The sequence below is a fragment of the Leptonychotes weddellii genome, chromosome 4 (genome assembly GCF_054177405.1).
Source record: "Leptonychotes weddellii isolate Sample4059 chromosome 4, ASM5417740v2, whole genome shotgun sequence".
Classification (NCBI taxonomy): domain Eukaryota; kingdom Metazoa; phylum Chordata; class Mammalia; order Carnivora; family Phocidae; genus Leptonychotes; species Leptonychotes weddellii.
Genome location: NC_138372.1, coordinates 64,140,186 through 64,153,412, shown reverse-complemented (window position 1 = coordinate 64,153,412; position 13,227 = coordinate 64,140,186). Strand labels below are relative to the sequence as shown.

At 40.8% G+C, this 13,227-nt stretch overlaps 2 pseudogenes; both read left to right on the top strand.

Moving 5' to 3' along the window:
* Positions 1-12,610, top strand: part of LOC102737777 (importin subunit alpha-1-like) — a 49,855-nt pseudogene extending 37,245 nt beyond the window's left edge.
* On the top strand, positions 10,064-10,170 carry LOC115938845 (small nucleolar RNA U3; annotated as a pseudogene).
* Positions 12,611-13,227: the final 617 nt, after the last annotated feature.

The following is a 13,227-nucleotide window of genomic DNA, read 5'->3' as shown; positions in this document are numbered from 1 at the left end:
GTACTGGTTACAAGTACATCACTCTTTTTTCTCCCCCACCCCATAGTAGTTTTTCTTTTACCTAGGAAGAGAATCTATTTATCTTGATTAGTTATAAATTCAATATGAATATACCCAAGCTTGCCCTTTCCCCAACTGAAACCCTGCAGCTCTACCATTTTAATAAGAAGGCCTCCTTCCACGGAACTGCACCGTGGCCACATGCCTGCCTACCTGAGGCAAGGAAATGCATTCTGGATTGGAGTCAGGGAGGGCCAGAGAATAAAAGTGGGGATATTCTCATAACGAAAGAAATAAGAGCTGCCCCCTAAAGATCCTCCCAAACCTGCTCGATGTTTCTGAGCTCTGGCCCACATTTCTGGATTGTATCAATCTGTTCTCAGAGCGCAGCGCAGCGCCAGATTCCGCGGAGGCCAGGAGGTGCTCTCACAGAGCCCCGCGACACCCTTGGAATTGCACACATTTGTGAGGTCTGCTTCTCAGACATTTGGACAACTGCCACGGGGAAGGGAGGGAGGAAATTGGGCCAGTTTGCATTCTGTTACAGACCAGTCTTTGGATGACAGAATTCTTTCCAATCAAAATGCCATGGATTACTCCCTGCTGTGAGCTAATAGGGTGCTAATTAGCATATTTCATTTATTTACTTAACTGGGATAGAAACCATTGGGCACATGGCCCACTTAGAATGGCTTCCTGGGGAAGCCATGAACTGCTGTAAGTGCTACCTCCATGCATTAAGGAAACCAGTCCACAGAAGCACAACACCACCCTTCCCGCCCCCCTTGTCATTCTGTCCCTCGGGCCCCCCTCCCTCCTAGCACGCACACAGAGCACAGATTGGGGCTTGAGTCTAATCTGCTCTGAATTCACTAAGAATCTGAAACAAGAACTAGAATCTCACGACCATGTCCAAAAGTTCATCTCCGTGAATGCTTTTTGGCAACCACGTGGACCACTCTTAACTCTCTGCTGCGCCCATAATGACTCTTGAGCATCAGCAGAAGCGGAGGTCTCTCCTGATCTCTTTATCATTCTCTCGGACACAGAGCTAAAGTCACAAGCAAGTGAAGATGGCTGCTGGCGTCCAGGGCCCTCTCTGGACTATTACTTGGAAAATCTTAAAGCACCTGTTCGCCATGTTTTCCTCCTTACTTAGGAAGGACTCCCTTTATAGCTCTCATGCTGCCATAGAGTACTTCTACATTCCATGTCTGCCAGTCTCCCTAATGGTGTATTTTCAGTTTATTCAGGGGCAAGCCATGAACAATGCGCAATGAAAACAAAGTAGCCCAAACCCACTAAGCAAAGAGAGATGGATCCCAATCTCAAACGACTCCAAAAACAATCTCACACAGTACGAGTGTGTCTCAGTAACTTGGTAGAAATAAGTATGCGTAAAACACACATGTGGAAAGGTCTTGCGGTGTTTCTGCACAAACCTTTATTTACCAAGGACTCCGTTAATAGCACTATGAACCACCCTATTGTCCAGGCCTAAAAATCTTGGAGTCATCATGAATGTTTCCTCTTTCCCTAATCAGTCGCCGAGTCTTGTCATTTCTACTTCCTGACTGCTTCTCAGCCATGTCTTCTCTTCTGCGTTTCCATTGTCACTGCCTCGTTCAGGTTTAGGTCACCTGTCACCTAGACCCTTGCTACTCAAAACATGCTCCATGGACTGGAGCCTCAGCCTCACCTGGTGTTTGCTGGAAACTGAGAGTTCAGTGACACCCTCAAGACCAGTAAAAATCCGAATTTGCATTTTAACAAGCCCCCCAGGTGATTTGTGTGCACATTACAATTTAAGGATCACAGAGCTAGACTACTAGGGGCTGCCCTATAGTGTGCTCCTGCCATCCACTTGCTTCTGTCAACATCTTCCCACTCCTTTCTTTATGGTACATAGATCTTCTGCTTCAAATTTTTCCATACCTCACTTCTATGTCAGGTTTTCTATACTCTCTCATGGTGGAAAATGTTTCTAGTTCATTCTAGATGACCCCAGTCACTTCATGTTTTTCCTAGTCATTTCACATTGAAACTCAATTGGTCGTGATTTTGCCAGTCTTTACTTTTCACCTTACTTTTCCTGGCATCAACATTCCGAGGGAATGACATAGCTGGATGGCATCATCTAGAAATTAATCGGCCATTCAGTGGTGTCTGTCTGTGCTGGAGCAGGTCTCCAGGAATGATCATTGTTCCACGCTGGTGCTCTCCGAGCAGCCAGATCCCTGTGTTTCTATACTGTCCCCAATTTTATGGTCTTTACTGCTTTCTCTTGTGGTACTTCTCTGTGACAACCAGGGAGTCACGTTTGGGCCAGCTGGCTTTCTCTCTTTTTCAGTTAATTTATGAACCTATCTTGTGGGATTGAAAAGACTTCAGTGCTTTTTTTCAGAGTTGAGAGAGATGCAGTGGGGCTGCCCAGATCCTCTGTAATCTAGACGCTTCCACAGCTGCCTCTATTATCCTCTAGTTTTGAGCCTGGGCACCTGAGGCTTTTTAATCTATTTTTCAGCTCTTCTTCTCACTTCTTCTGCCACCCAAAGTTTAACACTGTGCCTACTGGCATGCTTACCAACTGGAATAGCAGATTTCTCCAGATGGTCAGTCTTTACAGAACATATCCTTCCCCTTTCACCTACATTGTGTAAGGCTCACAATCAATCAATCAATAATGATATTTTACCATATACTTACAAAATGTTTTGCGGATTATGAAGCTCTTTAAAATTCCCTACCCCCTCGCTCAACTCACTCAATTCACACAGGACCCCTGTGAGGTAGGCAAAGTAGATACCCCAGGATATCATCCCCAGATGGAGAAACCTTATTTCAGAGATATGAAATAACTTTTTTGGAATCACCTGATGTCTCAAAAGTGGAGTGAAAAATAACCTTGAGGAATTCTGACCCTGGACCTACCAGTATTCCTGGCAATATACCATATAGAAAACTAATTTCTAGTTCTCCCACTCAGCTCACAAGGTTTTTATGCAGATCGCTTAGATTCTCTGCATCCCTGCCAATCACATTGCAAAATGCTTATGAGAATGATACTCTCTGCCAGGTAATTATGATGTGCTGTGAGCCCCCTGGGAGAGAGAAAAACTGTAGGTAGCATTTGCATTTCTCAATTTCTCATATTTTGTCTAGAAATTTCCTCCCTCTTTATTTTAACACATTTTATTTCACCTCTTAGATATTAGGCAACCTGTTGGGAGAGGACTCTTTCCATGCTTTCTTTTACATCTTCCTAGTAATTAGTGCAATATGGGGTAGACAATTGGTACCTAATGAATGCATATCAAATTAATAAATAAAGAGAATCCTGCTCCTGTATTTGCTGAACCATATGAAAGGCTCTATAGCTCTGTGAATTTTGTGATATGTCTTGTTGCTTTATTCAAAAGTGTCTTAATTTTAATATCACAAGCTGTTTCTTAATTTAAACCACTGGCACTCAACTTCACAGTTCCAGCTGTATCTTGCCAGAGGGTAACATCAAGTGTTCTTGTTGAGGGCCACATCCTTCCAAATGAAACAGCTGAAAAGTTTCATGTATTTATTACTCGTGTATATACTATTTACTTATTTATTATATGCAACAATTTATTATGCTCTCATTTGGGAGCTTCTTAGTTCCGTTGTTAACACATAACTTAATTAATCAATGAGTTTACTTATTTCCTCACCGACTTACTTCAATCTTTCCCAGAGTGCTCCTTCTGGAATCTTACCTAATTTCTCAAGACCTGATTTGAAGTTTCCATCTCCATAAAGCTTTTTTGTTGGTCTCAAAAAATGTGGCTCTCTATTTTAAAGAAAAATTACTATATCCTAGCATTTATAAATCTTTACTATCTTTCTGACCAAGTTTGTGTGCTTTTAAGATCAGAAATGGTATGTTGCTTCTTTTCATAGCCTACAAAATGCCATACATAATTGTCTAGTAACTATTTGAATTTGGTTACCTGAAGATATTCTAGGTTTTTTTTTTGAACATGAGAAAGAGGTTATTTCTTACAGGAAATATGATAACTGTCAATTGATATTTTAATCTTATAGCCTATTTCTCCTAAGATTTCAGTAACTGAGCTCTCCAAAAACATCAGTGAATATGCTCTTTGCAAGAAAATTACAGGAAGAAGGGAAAGAAGAGTCTCTGATTTTTTTTTCCCTAGTGCCAGTCTGTTCTGGGCTTAAATGATAGAAAAAATTTATGACTCACTCAAAGTTGTTGTTCACATATTAATACAATTATTTATATACCTTTCATTAATGTGTCAGTGTCTGATATTCATTCTGCTCTTCTGAGAGTCTACCTACTTTCCAGAAAAAGAGTCATGGATCTTACAAACTGGTAAGGGATAGCCTGACTGAAGCCCCAAATCAAGAAAATGTTCCCTATAGAGAGAAAGTTACCTTTTAAACTAGACGCTATCAGTTATGAAATACATAAATCTAGTGAGTATACTTAAAAATTAGATTGGGACTACATTTTCAGTGTTAGGGAACACATTGAAAAGAGGTGAAATATCTTCTATATATTATAGAAATAAGATAAGACATGTTTAGGGCAAACAGGAGGCAAAATATTATAGCTGTTGAGAGTACTGGACTAGTTTGAAGGTAAAAATGGGCTGGGGTTTTCCTGATTTACTCAGAGTTAACATCTGATGAAAAAAGGTATGAAGTAGGAGTCATGTTCCTGCAACTGGCAATCTGGGCTACACACTTTCCAGAGGATCAAGTATTTAAGCTGGCCAAGATATCTCAGTGTATCTTGGTGTTATAGACTGAATGTTTGTGTCCCCCAAATCTATATGTTGAACCCCCTTCCTCCCCATCCCCCACACACACACAGTATGTGATGGTATTTGAAGGTGGGACCTTTGAGAGGTAATTAGGATTAGCTAAAATCATGAGGGTGGAGCCCCCCTGATTGGAATTAATGCCCTTATAACAATCACGAAATCTTGCATTCCTCTGCTCTCTGCTGTGTGAGGATACCATGAGAAGTCAGCAGTCTGTGACCCACAGAGGGCTCTCACTAGAACTTGACCATGCTGGCATCCTGATCTCAGACTTCCAGCCTCCAGAACTATAAGACATAAATTTCTACTGTCTATCAACCAGCCAGTCTCTAGTGCTTTGTTATAGCTGCCTGAATGGACTAAGACACTAGCACTTCCTTCCTGAGTACTCCTGTTATTAAGTAGAATATGGTAAGCAGAATATGAGGGGGATGTCCAGCAAAAAAGAAATTGTGCTTGGAAGACCAAAAGCATTAATGAAAAACCACATATATCCCTCCTCAGCTTCTTTCTGTGGCTTAGTGGTGCGTATGGGTTTAGGGAAAAGCCAGATTATCTCCCATGAAACATCCTATCCAAGAACTTCTGATAAATGATGATCCCATTCCTCAGCTTACCCAAGGATTTCCTAAGGGTCATTCTAAGGACATGTTATTTCCTACTGTATGTAATTTGAGGAAAGGGCGGGGTCATACGACTGTATGCTATAGTTACTATTAAAGGGAGTGTTGTGGTTTGAGGAGTATGGTGAGTTCTATAAGCCAAGGATGTGGCTGGGTTTGCTGTCTTCAGGAAGTGGGCAGCAGAGTTATTCTTCAAGGATCCAACTTATAATAATTGATTGTTAGTCTTAGGATGGGTCCATTAAAACTTGGACAATTTTAAACAGTCCTCTTACGAGCTTTGAGAACTTCTAAGAGCTGCAGTTGAATTTTCTGTAGCACGACAGGCCACAGAAGCTGGCAGTCTCTCCATTAAGCAAGGATGGAAGTAGCAGGTTGGTGGAGATGAAATTTCTCTTGTAATCTTGTTTCCGATGTAGGGCTTTTATCCACTATTTTGAGGTACCTGATACTTGTGAAATGAAAAAGGAAAAGTGCTCAAAAAATGACAGACACTCCCCCATCAGCCGCTTCACCTGGAGGCACCTCTTATCCTTAGGCATCAATAGTTGGGGGTATGACTGAGTAGCAAAGTTTTTCTGTCTCTAGGTCATGATAGCTGATCTACTAGCTCCTAGAGCGTTTAGCTTTTGGTAGCCTGATGTACTAGCTCCTAAAGGCCTTGATATCAAAGCTTGTGTTGTCTACATCTTTTAGGTTCCTGGACCACTGGGCAAGTGAAGAAGACTCCCCAGGGAAGTGGGCAGCATTTCCATCCCCCTGGGGTCCTGCCAGTGTATCATCGGCTATCTCCTGCTGGCCAGGCCACAAGATACATTGCTTAGTAATGCCACATGTCACTTGTCTGTGTGGCCAGAGAAAGGCCTCTTCCCTCTCTCTGTTTCCTCTGCCTCATGGAAGGACCAGCATCTGCGGCCTGCTGCACACACACACACACACACACACACACACACACACTGCTACACTGCATTTGAACCGGGAACTTGGTATCAGAATGACTAAAGAGTTAAGGGCATTTAGTGGCTCAAATCACTTAAAGTGAATAAATAGGATATGTTTTAAACAAGGCTGTATATTGTGCATCAACCATTTCACCAAACTCCTGGTTTTGTTGTTGCTGTTTTCCAAACTTCCAGTGTTGGCTTTCGCCCAAGGCTGCTGAATCAAAGTGCTTTGAACAGCTCCTGAGGTACTGGGCCTTTTCTTCCACATCCAGCAGGAAGTGAAAATATCGCTCCTTTCCCAGAAGCCTTAGGAAACATCTTCTGTTGACTCACTGGTCCAGACTGGGTTATGTGCCCATCACTGAACCAATCACAATAGCCCGAGAGATGCGTTTCACTGGTAAGATTCGGTTAATCGGGGCCTTTATAAGTATTTAAACCACCAATTATTTTTGCTATTTTAAAATAAAATATATATTGATGCTCAAACGTACTCTTCACTTTTAGAATAGTTGAATTATTCTGAATTAGAATACAAAAGAAATCTTAGTTTTCTACGAATTCCATAAAATATTAGGTAAAGCATAAAAGACCAATTTGGTCAAATTATTTTGTAAAAATATATTGTGGATGAAGTTGTTTGAGACTACATTCCCTGAGGATTTTGAAAAACACGTTATCTTCAAATAGATGCCTGGTCTGCCAGATATGACCTGTATGAAATCCTGCTTTGATACAGGAGGATAAAACAAAGTCTCAGAGATCCTTCTGTCTCTGCAATATAAGGAAAATACATAAGAAATATTCTGCATTCTTCCTACCACAAAACAAATAGTGAAGCCACACACTTGAAACATAATCTCTTAATCTTACAGGCTGCTATAACAAAATACTACAGACTGGGTAGCTTATAAGCAATAGACATTTATTTCTTACTGTTCTGGGAACTCTAAGGTCGAGGCACCAACATGATCATGTTCTGCAAGGCCCTCTTCCTAGCGCATAGCCAATGCCTTCCTGCTATGTCCTCACCTGGTGGAGGAGCTGGGGTTCTCTCCGGAGCCTCTTTTATAAAGCACCAGTCCCATTCCTGAAGGCTTCACCTGTATCACCTGAGTACTTCCCAAAGCTTCTACTTCCTAACACCATCATCTTTGGGAGTTAGGATTTTGACACATGAGTTTTGAGGGTACACAGTCAGACCATAATAATATATAGCTTTTCTTTTATTAGATGACTTGATACTATAGTCTAAGACAGTAGATAAAAGCAGGAGACAGGAATCCAGGTGCACTGACTTCTGATCTCTGCTCTGCTATGCACTTGCTGGGTTACTTTGGTTAAATCATGTCACCACTCTTAGCCTGTTTCTGTAGCTGTAAAATGTAGATAATAATACTTCTTTTTTTTTTTTCTACCTCATCAAGTTGCCATGAGGATCAAATACAATAGTCTAAAAGTGCTCTGAAAACTGTAAAGGGCTTTCTGAATAAGATATTCTTATTACCATCACTAGTAATTAACTTCTAAGTTTACCCCAAATAATTTATAGTGTTGGTCAAGTTACTTAATATCTTTTACTATCATTTTCTCCTTACGCAGATTGGTCTCTAATAGCTCTTCCCGCTCAGCTTTGGGGTCTTTTAATTCTTTCTTTCTTTCTTTCTTTTTTTTTCTGGTAGCTGTTGAATAATGCTTGCCCACTGGACAGAGTTAAGGAGGCATGGCTGGTTTACAATAGCCAGCTTTGGCCAGTAATACTGAAGGTCAACTACAACCACATCCCTGGTGCAGTTTCTTGGAATTTTAATGATGGTAATTACAACCAATGTAGAGTATTTGGTGTCCTGAGTTGGTTTATTTTTCGCAGGCAGCCTTGGGTGTACCTAAGTTTATAGGTTAGTTTGTGGACATATTTACTGAGGAAGAATGTACACAACTCAGAGAACTGATGAGTAAGCCAAGGACATTTAATTTAGTGGCAATTTTGGGCACAGAATTCACAAGTCTTGATTTTTATGGGGCAGGATTTGCAGTTATTATATTTTTAGTTTTAAAGAAATAACGGAATTCATGTGAAAATGGCCTCCAAAGCTAATGTGGAAGGGTTGCCTTTGTTGGTGGGAGGTTTTGAACTATTTAGATGGGTAGGAAAATGAAAAAAACAGCTCAGAGATTTAGGACCTTTAAACCATGAACTGTTAGGTTCGGGTATAAAAGAAATGCTACATGAGAATCTTGCCTATGCATTCTTTCTAGACAGAGCTCTTATCTGTTGATGTTTTCAACTGTAAGGGTGGATTCCTTTGGCAGGGATGATGATCGCTACTCCCTCACAATACCAGCAAATACTCGTTACTTGCTTGTTTTCCTCGGGGCCCTCATCTAAGTGCTTTACGTGTATTCTCTCAGTTGATCCTAACTGGAATTTCGTGTGATGGGTACTGTTATTATGTTCTCTTTGCGCACGAGGAAAATGAGGCACAGGATGGTTAATTAACTTGCTCAAGAACACATAGCAAAGTAATGGGAAGAGCTGGGATTCAAACCTAGGTGACACTGAAAGCACACTTACCCAGGTGGACATATCACTAATGCCACCAACAGGAACAACTAACTCTACTGATGTTTTTACAGTTCTAGGCATGTCACTTGTTAACTTACTTGATCCTCCTTACAACGCTATGCAGTAGGTACCATCACCATTACTGGTGATCTTATAGATGGGGAAACTAACGGCCAGAGAGGGTGAGCTCCAGAGTTTGTGCCATTGCTATCAGACTATAACAAAATAATACAAAACAGTGATGGAGAACAACTTAAAAATAATAGCAACAAGTACTTGTTGAGAGATTTTTACAAGCCAGCTATAAAATGCTTTGTAAGCATTATATGATATTAAGTGTGAATAGTTTTTTGTTTTTTTTTTTAAAGTAGGCTCCACACCCATCATGGGGTTCGAACTCATGACCGTTGAGTCTTTGAGTTGAGACCAAGAGCATCCAAGTCGGATGCTCAGCCGACTAATCCACCCAGGCACCCCAGGTGAGAATAGTTTTTAATCCCCATTTACACAGGATAAAATTGAGACTAAAAAAAATTAAGACACTTACCCATAATCTCATAATCTCATAATTTTGCAACCTGGGAATCAAGATTTTGGAGACTGACCCCAAAGCCCATAATCCGAACAGTATTTTGAACCATGTTCGGTTCTGGATTTGGGTAGGGCATTATGAAATGTTGGTTATGACCATGACATTTGTTCATTTATTCAGGCAACAAATATTTATCAGGCACCTATGTATTATGTACCATGTGGTATGTCCCCATGGCTTCTATGTGGCTTATAAAATAGTGCACAATATTTCTTCAACCACAGAAAGCCTCCAGAAGGATGAAGAAGTGGTGGCAAAGATGTTTAATCAAATACAAACGTAGATCATTCTAAGGCTTGATCCCAGAAAATATTTAAATTAATTTATTTCATTTTAAAACAAAATATTTAAGTTAAGCAGCAGCAAAAAACTCACAAAAATACAAATAAAAACTGATCAGGGTACCTTAAGTTCAAATCCTTCCATGAAGAGTCCCCCTTACCCCGTTATTGCAATAACTAAGTCACTAAAAATCAAATGAAATTACCTAGTGCAGCGTTTTGAAAGCAAGTGGAAAGACTATACTTTCAGGGGTCATTTCTATAGTTTGTTACTAGAGGAGTTTCTCTGAACATGTGGAGTACCTGAAAGCAAGTGGAATGGGTTTTCCCACCATCTTGCTTGCAAAGTGAGTGCTAATTGGATAAGGCCTTGGTCTTTGTGATGAGAAACTTGGTGGGAGCCATGAGTGATAACAATGATAGAGCCAGTCACTTTATGACTAGGAGAGGTCATGGTATCTTAGCCAAAGGGCCTTTGGGTGATCAACCTTATCCTCCCTCTCCTGCTGACCTTTTATTTACTTCTGATGTTTTCTACCTGTCTGAATGCTCTGGATTTTTCATTTCAAGGAAACTCATTTCTTGGCAGGTGTTTTTCCATTTAGTCTGGAGGAGTAAGTTTAATTGTTTTTTCTTCTGAGTTTTAAGAACAAAAGTATTTCCTAAATGTGCATTAGGTGTGAATATACAGGTTTGATAAAACTTTTGTTAACTAACCAGCTGGCTGAGATAGGGCTACCTGGCTAAGGGTGTGGATCTATCTACCTTCCTCTCAATTTCAGAAAATGTGCCATTTTCACAGTACAATAGTGTTTTCTAAAGAGTAGGTGCTCAATATATGCTTGCTGATTTGGAATTTAAAAATTTTAATTGGCATATAATCAACATACAATGAAGTCCACACCGTCTTTGGGGTGATCCGTGTTGGACGTTTTGAGGGCAGCTGACCCGCAACCTACATGCCCCGGACTGCCTCCTGTGGAAGCCTGAGCTGGCTGTGGATCTTTCTCCCTTTGTCTCATAACCGTGTCCACCAACGAGAATGCTAATTCACCAGCTGCCCACCTTAACAGATTCAAGAACAAGGGGAAAGACAGTACAGAAATGAGGCAGCGCCGAATAGAAGTTAATGTGGAGCTGAGGAAGGCTAAGAAGGATGACCAGATGCTGAAAAGGAGAAATGTGAGCTCGTTTCCTGATGATGCTACCTCTCCACTACAGGAAACCGTAACAACCAGGACACTGTAAATTGGTCTGTTGATGACATTGTCAAAGGCATAAATAGCAACAATTTGGAAAACCAGCTCCAGGCTACTCAAGCTGCTAGGAAACTGCTTTCTAGGGAAAAACAGCCCCCCATAGACAACAAAATCCGGGCTGGTTTGATTCCAAAATTTGTGTCCTTCTTGGGCAGAACTGATTGTAGTCCCATTCAGTTTGAATCTGCTTGGGCTCTCACTAACATTGCTTCTGGGACATCAGAACAGACCAAGGCTGTGGTAGATGGAGGTGCTATCCCGGCATTCATTTCTCTTTTGGCATCTTCCCATGCTCACATCAGTGAACAAGCTGTATGGGCTCTAGGAAACATTGCAGGTGATGGTTCAGTTTTTCGAGACTTGGTTATCAAGTATGGTGCAGTTGACTCGCTATTGGCTCTCCTTGCAGTTCCTCATATGTCATCTTTAGCATGTGGTTACTTACGTAACCTTACTTGGACACTTTCAAACCTTTGTCGCAACAAGAATCCTGCACCCCCATTAGATGCTGTTGAGCAGATTCTTCTTACCTTAGTCCGTCTCCTGCATCATGATGATCCAGAAGTATTGGCAGATACCTGCTGGGCCATTTCCTACCTCACTGATGGTCCAAATGAACGGATTGAAATGGTTGTGAAAACAGGAGTTGCGCCCCAGCTTGTGAAGCTTCTAGGAGCTACTGAATTGCCAGTTGTGACTCCTGCGCTAAGAGCCATAGGAAATATTGTCACTGGGACAGATGAACAGACTCAGGTTGTAATAGATGCAGAAGCACTTGCTGCTTTTCCCAGCCTCCTAACGAACCCCAAAACTAATATTCAGAAGGAAGCTACGTGGACAATGTCAAACATCACAGCTGGTCGCCAGGACCAGATACAGCAAGTTGTGAATCATGGATTAGTCCCATTCCTCGTTGGTGTTCTCTCTAAGGCAGACTTTAAGACACAAAAGGAAGCTGTCTGGGCTGTGACCAACCATACACGTGGTGGGACAGTTGAACAGATTGTATACCTCATTCATTGTGGCATAATAGAACCATTGATGAACCTCTTAACTGCAAAAGATACCAAAATTATTCTGTTTATTCTGGATGCCATTTCAAACATCTTTCAGGCTGCTGAGAAACTAGGTGAAACTGAGAAACTTAGTATGATGATTGAAGAATGTGGAGGTTTGGACAAAATTGAAGCTCTACAAAACCATGAAAATGAGTCTGTGTACAAAGCTTCATTAAACTTGATTGAGAAGTATTTCTCTGTAGAGGAAGAGGAAGATCAGAATGTTGTGCCAGAAGCTACCTCTGAAGGCTATATGTTCCAAGTTCAGGATGGCACTCCCGGGACCTTTAACTTTTAGATTGTACAGCTGAGGCAGAAAGTTGTTGGTTGTGTACTCTGTTTGGTAGAAGTTTGTCTTACTGTTTCTCTACTAAGAACTCTTTTTAAATGTGTTTTGTTATTGTAGCACTTTTTACAATGAAACTCTACTTGACGAGTTCCAAGCTGTACAACCTGTATGAAGCGCCTCCTCTCAGTGCGTTTCTTATTTCTATGTGGAATCTCTTCCCTTGCAGTGTCCTGTAAATAAAGATTCAATTCCACTCTTTTCTTTAAAAAAAAAAAAAATACAATGAAGTGCACACATCTCAGTTATGCATTTGATGAGTTCTGACAATTCTTCTGAACCTATAAGCGCTGCTCCCCGCCAAACAGAACATTTTCACCACCCTGAAAGTTTGCTCAGGTCTCTTCATCAAGTCCCAGCCCATGTTTGAATTCTACCACTTCCTACTTCCATTGCCAATTATTAGAATTCAGACCAACGAAAACATGCAGTATATTTCTGCATTGGGATTGTTTTCCTCATCTTAATGTTTTTGAGATTCATTCGTGTTGCTTGAATTTGTACTTCACTATTTTATTACTGAGTAGCATTCCGTTCTAGGAATATAATGCAATTTGTTTACCCATTGTTTTACTGATGGGTAGTAAACAGATGTTTCCAGGTTTTGACATTTTGACAGTCTAGTACAATGGTTTGTGTGGATAATTTTTATTTCCTCTTGGCAAGAACCTAGGATGGAATTCCAGGTTTGTAGGATGAATGTATATTTAACCTTACAGGAAATTGCCACACTAT